Source organism: Grampus griseus, assembly GCF_964374135.1.
Source record: "Grampus griseus genome assembly, chromosome: 13".
Taxonomy (NCBI): Eukaryota; Metazoa; Chordata; class Mammalia; order Artiodactyla; family Delphinidae; genus Grampus; species Grampus griseus.
Genome location: NC_139007.1, coordinates 68,168,882 through 68,180,320, shown reverse-complemented (window position 1 = coordinate 68,180,320; position 11,439 = coordinate 68,168,882). Strand labels below are relative to the sequence as shown.

At 39.8% G+C, this 11,439-nt stretch overlaps 1 pseudogene across 1 annotated transcript; it reads right to left on the bottom strand.

Annotated features, from left to right (window-relative positions):
• Positions 1–2,631: 2,631 nt before the first annotated feature.
• LOC309831923 (large ribosomal subunit protein uL4-like) lies at positions 2,632–4,155 on the bottom strand (annotated as a pseudogene). The gene is made up of 2 exons: positions 3,256–4,155; positions 2,632–3,054 (listed from the first exon to the last, which is right to left on the bottom strand). The product of its transcript is annotated as a large ribosomal subunit protein uL4-like (transcript).
• Between the last annotated feature and the right edge of the window lie 7,284 nt (positions 4,156–11,439).

Genomic DNA, 11,439 nt, shown 5'->3' with positions numbered 1-11,439 from the left:
TCACTGCCGCCAAGAGGCTTTTGCTATAGTTCACGTTTTACTCTTTCCCCCAGGCCTATATTCCCACCTCCTGTTTCCCCCATCTCCACTCCAGAAATCCCTGCCTTTGGGTAGAGCTAAGAGATTTTCCTATCATTTGGCCGACAGCAGTGTGTGGCTTGAGAGGGGTGGACCACAAGGGCCAGCGCTGCCACTTCAGGTTTCTTCTTGACAGTCCAATTTGGAATTCACAAACAATTTTCTTCTGTATTAAAAACAAAAACAAAACCACAGTTATAAATGGTAGCTCATTTCTACAACTAGAACATTACACTCTAAGTTAAACAAGTTAGTATGTTTGGGCTTAAAAAGCTAATCACCATTTATGACATTTTTTTAATGGGAGAAAAAATGCTCTGAATTCCAAACAACTTTCTTATAATGACTTTCGAACCACAAGCCACTTAAAGGATGGAGACAGGAAGTACTCAATAGAGTCACATGGAATGAGTTTCTTGGCTCCAAAGTCAGCGGGGCAATTGAAAGAGGGAAAACTATCTGGTTGACAAAGCCGCGTGCAAATCCCTGCAACGTGCCAAGTGTAAGAAGTGGAGTTTGGCAGGTAGCTCTTGCAGGCACTTAAGCAGCTAGACTGATGGGAATATGACTAAATACAGTTACTGCTTTCCTAAATTTTTATAATGATGAAGGTATTTCTAGCACCTGGCCTCAGCTTTGTAGGCACTCATACCAATAGCTCCACCACCCTCTCTCCTTTGTTAACAGTTGGTCCAACAGGAGTGAAGGGTGGGAATTGAGACTGTAGCCCTTTAGGCACTCACTGGGAGAAACTTTTCACCTGACAGATTAAAGCAACATGACTCTTGCCATTACCTTTGGGCAAATATCATGGATTTGGCAGGCTGAAACTTTGCTGCCAAACTGCTTAACTTCCTGGCCTAAGGTCTCCAAGTCTCTTCTGGAAATTGTAAATATGGTCCAGAGGTTCTGCAAAACTTTATAAAGTGGTCTAAGCGAAATTTTCTTCCCCTTTGGTGTACCTGAAGAGCTGACTTTTTTCTGGAAAAGTATCAGAAACAGACCAGAGTCAGTAGTCATTTATGTGAAGCATAAATTGCTTTTTAGATATTATTAAAGAATTCAAATCTCAGAGCCCAAGGTTCTTGAGCATCTTCTTCCCACCATTAACAGGAAGAAAGACCTATGAAGGTTTTAAATAACCCATTGCCTGAATATATCTGGATAGATTTAAAGTCTTGCAGAAGTCAGTGGGCCCAGAGAGAGGAAGAACGGTAGCTTTGGAAGGGAAATGTCCATGTCATTGGGAAAGAATAAAGGCCAAGACTTAAGGCTGGTGAGAGAATCAAAGGAACAATTCACAAGCAAAACCGCCTGTAAAGAGACCAAAATCAGTCCCTCGTGAACGACAGGAAGGCATTCCTATGTAAGACCTGGGGAAGGTTTTCCATGGCAAAAATAGGGCACCTCAGAAGATCAGGGTACAAAATCTTTCCATAATGCATAAGACCAAGAGCAACTTTTTGGTTTTTCTTGACAGCTACCGAGGAAAAGCAATCAAGATGTTCCAAGAAAAGACTGCAGAACAATAGGCGGGGATAAAATAGAAAGGATGCGTTGGGGTTTAGCAGTGGCAGTCTCATGAGTGGAGACAGAATGGCATTCGGACTTAAATGCAGTATCCAGAGACTCCTCACAACCTTTAGTGTTACTGCTTATACCTTCCTTCTCTATCCCACAGCAATGGACAGATTGTTTCTTTGTTTTTTTTCAATGGCTTTAAACTCCGCTACTATTTTAGTCATTTCTAGATACCCAGTTAGCTGACAGATCGCTGGTGCAACAAGGATGCGGAAGGTCCCACTTCATCAAGCCTCACTGTGGCCTTGCACCCTACACCCCCCTCCCCAGCCCTTCTTACACTTCCCCTCGTAGGGAATTACAAATGAGCATTGCTAGGGAGTCACGCTGGGCAGTCTGGAAGGCAAAGCCCTCTGTGCAGCTCTCAGGAGACTTCAAATACACAAGCCCTCTTCCCACCCCACTCCTTTGGGCTAAGAGACACATTCATATTTGACAGCCTATCCCTCGAGTTTCTTGCTTGGCTACGGGGAAGCAAGTTGCTTCTCTTAATGGAAGGAGTTGAGGCCCGTACTGCAAAAATACAAAAAAACAAAACAAAACAAATAAATCAATTACATGTTTTAAATAAATAGAACCGTATTTATCTATCATATAGTCTAAAAGGCAAAAGTCTCTTAAGTATTACAAATACTTTTTTTTGTTTTGTTTTGTTTTTTTGGCGGTACGCGGGCCTCTCACTGTTGTGGCCTCTCCCGTTGCGGAGCACAGGCTCCGGAAGCGCAGGCTCAGTGGCCATGGCTCACGGGCCCAGCCGCTCCGCGGCATGTGTGATCCTCCTGGACCGGGGCACGAACCCGCGTCCCCTGCATCGGCAGGCGGACTCCCAACCACTGCGCCACCAGGGAAGCCCACAAATACTTTTTTTATTATTATTTTTTTTAATGTTTCTCACTGCCTCTTTGATCAGGTCTTTATTCAAAATTAGCTGTCCAAAATGATTTGACCTTTACTGAATAAACAAATTTAAGCTTATGCAGCAGCCTTCTTTTCCTCTGTGCTGGGTTTCTTTTCTGTGGGCTTCTTTTTTAGCAGGCTTCTTTTCAGCTGCTGGTTTCTTGGTCACTGCAGCCTTTTTTTCCACCAAAGCCTTCTTTGGCTTCTTCAGCTTCTTAACGCAGACAGTCTCCTTTCCCTTCCTTCCCACCACAGGCTTCTTGCCTGGAATCCCCTTCTCATCTGATCTGGCTTCTAGTGCTGCTGCTGCCCTATCCATCCGGATTTTGTGGTTCTTGGCCTGGCGAAGAATGGTGTTCTGGCGCATGGTCTTTGCATATGGGTTTAGCTTCAACATGATTCTCGGGTTTTTCAGTGGATTCTTCTTCAAGACGGTGATGAATCTTCTTGCGTGGTGCTCGGAGGGCTCTTTGGATCTCTGGGCTTTTCAAGATTCTGCTAAGGTCGGGCTTCCCTGGTGGTGCAGTGGTTGAGAGTCCGCCTGCCGATGCAGGGGACGCGGGTTCGTGCCCCGGTCCGGGAAGATCCCACATGCCGGCGGAGCGGCTGGGCCCGTGAGCCATGGCCGCTGAGCCTGCGCGTCCGGAGCCTGTGCTCCGCAACGGGAGAGGCCACAGCAGTGAGAGGCCCGCGTACCACAAAAAAAAAAAAAAAAAAAAAAAGATTCTGCTAAGGTCTGTATTGAGCATCTTGTGCGTGGGGAGGTTGTAGTTACTCTTGAGGGAGGCAGCTTTACGCCAAGTGCCATGCAGCTCCTCTAACTTGCGGAAAAGCACTTTCGGTCCAAATGCAGAAACGTCCCACTTGCCCCCCAGAAGCAAATTTAAAAATGTTCAGTTTGCTTATATTAAGCAGAGTAATTCCAGGGATGTTTCTGAAGGCCTTGATGATACCGTTGTCCTCATTACAGATGATGCAGGGTCCCCTGCGCTGGATACGGTGACAGTTTCTCATTTTGCCTTTGCCAGCTCTCATTCACTGCGAGGCGTAGACCTTTTTGATATCATTCCAGGCCTTAAGTTTCTTCAAAAGCAAAACAGCCTCCTTGGTCTTCTTGTAGCCTTCAACTTTATCTTCAACCACCAAAGGAAGTTCAGGAACTTCCCCTATACGATGACCTTTAGACATGACCGGCGCTGGTAAAGCCGAGGCAGCCAACGCACAGCAGATGGCATATCGCTTCTGCGTTGTATTCACTCTGTGGTGCCAACATCGCCAGGTCTTGGTTGGCGCAAACATGAGGGCCCCATGACACATAATTCCAAAAGCATCCTGACCAGAACAGTGAGTGCCGCCACCTCGAACCCTGGGAATTCGAGCCACAGCTCTGCCAGTTCCCCAAGACTCAGCACTGGTTTGATGACCTGCTAATCCACTGACAGCATAGGGCTGTCTGTCGTTTTTGCTCAAGTTGGCGTGCACAAAGTTCACAATATCTGGTCGAATGGGAGACCTGAACACAGCAGGCAAAGTGACATTTTTGCCAGATGACTCCCCCTTTTCAGAGTACACTGATATCAGTGGACGAGCACACGCCATGGCGGGAGAGGAGAAGGCCACGCTCCCCTCAACCCGGCGGCTACCACAGGAAAAGCTACAAATACTTTAAATAACATACATAAACAGATTATTCCTAAACCTAACATGAAAGTATTAATACTAATGGTATGATTTAATTTATCACCTTTGCATTTAATTATAAAATCTTCCTCTGGTTAAAAAGTCATTCATCTACTAAATGAAGCAGCAGTTTTAACATTGAAGATGATCAGAGAGGTTCTGTTTCAGAAGAACTGAGGTTACCACCTGGAGCAAGTCATTGTTACTAATTATGCAATTTATAACCAGAAGATTACTTACCAGTAAGAAATTTGAGACTGGGAAGAGGACCTGAGGGAAATTTAGGTACAGGATAATCTTTTCTGAACTACAGGTGGACACGTGGGTCCTAAAAACCATCTCTAAGAGTGGCTTCCAAGCCCAAACCCCTTAAGTGGAATTTCTCAACCTGCCTCTTTGAGTTCATAAAGTAAATAACCCAGCCGATAACCATTCCTTGAGCCCTCCGCAGGCCCAGGGGTGTGCACACCAGCAGCAAGTGGGCCTTTGGGAGGACAGGCCAGGGAAGAAGACTGCACAAGCCCTGTGATTCTTGGAATTTGTGTTTCGAAGCTTGGTCTGTGTGTGTTTGAGCCAGGGGTTAAGGGAGTATCAGAAAGGATTGGGTACATCCCCTTGACCCATGGACTTTTCAGCTCATGGGAGGGTGCAGCTAGAGAGGAGCCATAGCAGGACCTTCTAAAGTGATGGGGGCCCAACACCAGGTCCACTCTTGCCTTGATCTAGGGGCAGAACTGCACCTAAACTAGGACGAAACTTCAGGTGCTTTTCTGACTTTTTAAAGTAAAGCTATTAAGCCAAATATAAAGATTATCCTAACAAATCAAGGGACTCAAAAGTAGAGACGAAAGCCTATACCAACAGTGTTTTGCTCTCTCGAGGGCCCCATAGAATAAGATGGTGACTGGACATATTTTTGTATTTCTATAGAACAAATCAGTTCCTCAGACAACTGAAACTGTTAACTCACTAAAACTTTATTACTAGAGCAGTCCTCAGGAGCTGTAATGCAAGAATTCCTTTATAAGAGAGGGTTAGAGGCAGATACCTAGTTGGAAGTGGGGAGACTTGAAACTGCATTTGCAGAGTGGTTTACATAAGCTGAAGAAAATGTGAAAGGAACAGGTGGGGAAAGGGCACCATTGGTACTTTGCCATGACTGTGTGTGCCAGTCTGTTCCATCCCCCAAATTCCTTTTTGACTTTAAGCTACCATAAATAAATTAACAGCATTAAAAGTATTGGGCTTGCTTCTGTGTCATCTTTTTGGGCCACTGTACACAGCATATTAACACAGATCCTTTGGGGAATGCTAAGTTAAACACTCATAGGTGACAAATGAAGGAGAAACAATACAAATGAATAAAATCACAAAAATACACATACAGATTTTGAACTATGTTTCTGTTTTATGAAAATAAGTGGAACTTGTGAAAAGTGAAATAAACCATACGTTGATAAGCCCAAAGGCTTCTCTTCTATGCACATAACTTGTTCTAAAAATTCAAGATGAAACAACTTCCCTGTGTTGAATCAAAACTACCAGGCATTAAACCTCCCCTAGGAACTAGACAAATCTTATACTTTCTCAATTCAAATCAGAAGAAAGGTATAAACTCAGCTCCTATCCTCCAGGTTAACTTGTGACTTTTACTCTATGTAGACCATAATGAATCACATGTTTAATTGGATACCTGAAATGTTGCATAGAAGGTCATTCCTATCCAATTCACTTTTTTTTAACAGTAGGTCCTTGTTGGTTATCTATGTTAATATAGCAGTGTATACAGGTCAATCCCCAATTCCCAATCTATCCCTCCTCCCCAATCCATTTCACTTCTTGTTCTCAGATTCCGTATGCTAATTTTTGATTACTGATGTTCAAGGACCTCAGCTGAACTGACTCAGCTATGAAAAATTATTCCTTGTACTCTATATAGATAACCGATTGAAGCAACTCTAAAACAGTTAAAATTTAATATATTCATAATTTTGTAAAGCCTTGTCATGGGTCTTTTTTACTGACATTAACCCCATAGAAAAAGTTGTTCCCCCCAAATCCACATATTTTAGGCTTAAAGTAAAGGATGGTCATGACTTTGAGGTGGATAGTCCCAACTCCTGGGGAATGCTTTGAGATTTGGGGGCATATCCATGCTTAATCCAGTGTGTTAATCGAATTCAATGAGTATTTATTGAGTGCCGACAATGGGTAAATCACTATGCTAATATAATGGAGAAAAGAGTTACATATTTCAAAGGAACTTATGTTCAAATGAGATATGCCAGTTTACAGCATGATTTATGTAACTATTCCTTTACTGTTGTCACCAAAATTGTTTCCAATCTTTTGTTGTCATTTAAGATGCTATCGTGAACATTCATCATTCATTCATTTTTTCACTGAATATTGATTCAGTACCTATGTCAATCATTAATCTTAGTGCTGCAAGATTTCATATTACTGCAACAAATGGAACATGTACCTAATACTTCAAAGTTCCTTTGTGAAATTTCTCCTGTGAGAAATTTTTGTTCAGAAATTACACCAGCTTGTGATTGAATGTTATCACTAAACAGAGAAGGACCAGCCTATAAAATCTCAAGTGAAAAGTTATTGAATACATGCCCATGGCAATCATATCTGCTCTAGGAGAATTTTAAAAGTACATAACACTTTATCCTTTTGAAGTATATGCCCAATTAGAGATAAAACCCTCCAAAAATTGAGGGTTCTAGGTCTGCTCAGATATATGAAACCCATGGTAGCTGGCAAAAGAAAAGCTGAAGCTAAAGACATTTTTGACCACAGCAAAATAGGATCATGTCCAGCAAACTTCTTTTTAAAAATTCCCTAGATTCCATATCACCTAAATTCCACATCATCACTTAATCCAGCTAAACATAAAACCCCAAAGTAAAATACGTATGATGATAAGGGAAAGATTGCTTGCTTTTCTCCTAAATTATCAGTATAGTTGCCTTTGAAAACACAGCAAACCAAAGTTTTGTCTTCAGCATTTCAGTCACAATGTAACTTTCCTGCTTACCATGGTTGAGAAGCTCAAGGTTCCTAATTATAAAATGTTCTCTGTCACTGGTCTGTTTGTTGGCCTTAAATACTGTTTTGGCGACCCCTAGTGTGAAACATGATATCAACACCTGTACGTACAGAAAATCCTTTTATAACTTTAAAACTTGCTTACAGAAAAAGGGTATCTAAAATAATTTTTCACCAAATGAGATGTTATTTTTGTTCATTTCAATTTGAACTTTGTATTTTTCTGCAATAGTAATAAAATTTAAATATAATTTCTGGATACACAAGATCTTTGACAATCAATAAGAGGGTAGTTATTTAGAGTATAATACACCCATACAGTGGAATAGTATGCAGCTTTCAAACAAGACAAAAAAACCAAAAAGAATAAGGAAGATTTTTATGTACTCATATGAGATGATCACCATGATATGTCAAAGAAAATAAAACAAAAAGCAAACAAAAAAGTCAAAGTAGAGAACTATGGTGAGCATTTTGCTACCATCTAAATTTTAAAAGGGGTAAAATATCACATATATCTGTATATACTTAAATAAATATATCATATATAATTGTGTTTTCATTTTAAAAATCTCCGGAAGGATAAATAAGATATGCATGGCAATGGTTACTTACTGAGGATGGGCATGGGAAGTGAGCACATGTTGGGAACTGCATTCCTTTGTATACATTTTTGGTTTTGAACAATGCCTTGACCATTCAAAATATTAAGTGACTTTAAAAAAATTTTAAAGCCCGCAGCTTTAAAGACAGACCAAGAAAAGATGAAAAGAGAAGACTGTTACCTCACATTTGCAGACTTAAAAAATAGACTAGACAAAATGTAATTTTCTATCTAAAAACATATATTTTTTCTTTTCCTTATACATTCTTTTATTCTATATCCTTTCCACTGGCATCTTGTCTTGCTTATTTTCCTTACTCAAATGCCAAATTGTACGATGGCATTTGATAGTTACATTGAAGCAACCTAACAGGCAGGATCCACTTGAGGTAGTATCTTGGGACTGGAAATAGTAACAGCTCTCCTGGCATGTCTTGCCAACAAGGCCACTGGTTCCAAACCAAAAGTCTTTATTTACAAGAAGTGTAAGAAAATGTGATATTCTTTACTAGGTGACAATTTAAGACTCATAAGGAACATCTTTAAATATATATAGCAGATACCCAGGAATAAATCTAATAGACAATGTGAAAGATCCATATGGAGAAAATTATATAAGCTTTATTTAAAGTCAAAAAAGTAGACTTACATAAATGGAAATATTTACTATGTGCATAGATGAGAAAACTCAATATAGTTAAGATGACAATTCTCCCCAAATAAAGCTATAAATTCAATGTAACTACAATTAAATGTGAAGGAGGGTTTCTGTGTTATCTGTAAGCTGATCTTGATACATGGAAGGGTTTTTTTTGATGTCTTTGAGAGTCATTTGGGGCACTAAGAGTACAAAATACTATTCAGAGATTTATTTAGATTTTAAAAGTTAATGTTCAATTTATTAAAGTTATAAATTGAAAATCTCTTTCCTTAAGCATTTAAGCTCAGCAAAAAACCTAAACTATTTATTAGCTTAGTAAATTTTCACAATCACTTTTAAGAGGCTTTTGGATAAAATTTAGTTTCACTCCAAATTTTTACTCTTAAACATTTTATACCATACCTTTTAATGTAATATTTCAATTTTCCTTTCAAGTATTGCAATTGTCTGACCTAACAAATCAAACCTTCTCATGTACTTAAATTATTTTCACAAATCTAATTAATTAAATTTACAAATATGTTTTTTAAAGTTCTCATATATTCCACATCACTGTATAAAACAGTGATGAATTGTGCCCCAGCCCCGCCAAATGGTGGGGTTAAAGTCCCCAACAAACATTTAACTGCTAACCCCTAGTAACTCAGAATGTGACTGCATTTGGAGATAGGACCTTAATGTGAAATGAGGTCATATGGGTGGACTCTAATCCAATATGACTTGTGTCTTTCTAAGAAGAGGAGATTAGAACACAGACACACAGAGGGAAAACCCTGTGAAGACACAAAGAGAAGATGGCCATCTGCAAGACAAGGAGACAGTCCTCAGAATGAAACCAAGCCTGCCAACACCTTGATCTTGGACTTCTAGCCCCCAGAACTGTGAGGAAATAATTTTTTATTATTTAAGACACTCAGTTCTTGGTACTTTGTTTTGGCAGCCCTAGGTAACTAATATACCTTGGCTCTTAATTAATACATTTAAATGTATTTCCCATCTAGCTCCAAAGGTCTTTGAATTTGAGGTTTTTCCTCTCATATCCTTAGAATCATTCTTAATGATATAGAAATAATATTAATTTTCATGGCTTTATTTGATTACTCAATCACAATTTCCATGAGGATTTTACTGACAATTCTAAATTCATGTGGAAGAGCAAAGGATCAAGAATAGTTAAGACAGGGCTTCCCTGGTGGCGCAGTGGTTGAGAGTCCGCCTGCCGATGCAGGGTACACGGGTTCGTGCCCCGGTCCGGGAGGATCCCACGTGCCGCCCCGTGAGCCATGGCCGCTGGGCCTGCGCGTCCGGAGCCTGTGCTCCGCAGCAGGAGAGGCCACAACAGTGAGAGGCCCGCGTACCGCAAAAGGAAAAAAAAAAAAAAAAAAAAAAACAAAGAATAGTTAAGACATTTATGAAAGAAGGTACAAGATTTTACCCTGTCAGATATCAAGACTTACTGTAAGGCTACAATAATTAAGATCTTGTGTTACTGGTATGGGTATAGACAAAGAGCCTAATAGAATAGAATGCCCAGAAACAGACCTACACATGTACAACAGAAGCATTAAAGATGAGTAGGGAAAGAATGTATAATGAGTGATTGGTTATCACTGGGAACTAGTTAGCCATATATAGATCCGTAAAGCAAAACAAAACAAAAACTTCCAGGTGGATTAAGTTCCTAAACATGAAAAAGCAAAATTCTAAAACTTTTTAAAGAAAATGAAGGAAACTATTTTTTATGGTCCCAGAGTAGAAGAGAGTTTTGTTTATTTTCATTTTTTAAACCCAATGCAAAAAGCACAAACCATAAAGGAAGGCTGATACATCTGACTACTTTAAACTTAACTTCAGTGTAACAAGAGATACCCTCTCTTTCCATAAAGAAAAGGTAAAGATGAGCCCCAGACTGGAAAAAAAATATTTTCATTGCAAATAACTGGCAAGCAAAGTATCCTGATTATTTAAAGATCTCCTTAAAAATTAGTAAGACAAACATCCCAATAAGAAAATGAGCAAAGGATATGAATATGCAATTCACAGAAGCAGGAATATAACAGGCCAATAAACATTTTTTAAAAAGCTAGATAAAACACATAGCTAAGGCTACATATATCAACAGGGATACTGACGAGGAAAAAAACAACTTTCATAACAATACATACATAGTGTCGTTTATATGATGCTTTTAAACATGCATAACAAAAACATCTATTGTTTATGGATATACAAACTTTCAACAATCAAAACCACAGGATCAGGATAATTAATTCTAGATTCAAGACAGGATCCTGAAGTGAATAAATTAGGGAGGGGAATACAAAGAAATTTTCAAGTTCATTTGTACAGTTTTATTTCTTTAAAAAACAAAACCAAAACAAAATAACGAAGTTGGGAACAAAAATGGCAAAATGGCAAGGTTTGGTATATCTGGATGGTAAATCCACAGGCATGCCTTATAATAGTCCCTACGTTTTAGGAATGATACATTTGTTATAACAGAGTTTAAACTGAAGGGGCAACATTTTTTTTTCATTTTTGATACTGGCATGTATCTGATCCCATAAGGAATATTTTTGTAATTTAAAAAAATTTAAAAAAAAATAAAGTTGAGGGCTTCCCTGGTGGCGCAGTGGTTGAGGGTCCGCCTGCCGATGCAGGGGACACGGGTTCGTGCCCCGGTCTGGGAAGATCCCGCATGCCGCGGGGCGTCTGGGCCCGTGATCTATGGCCACTGAGCCTGCGCGTCGGGAGCCTGTGCTCCACAACAAGAGAGGCCACAGCAGTGAGAGGCCCGTGTACCGCAAAAACAAAAAGCAAACAAAAAAATAAAGTTGAATGTATTTAAATCATCATGCTGTACATTAGCTCTCTAGAC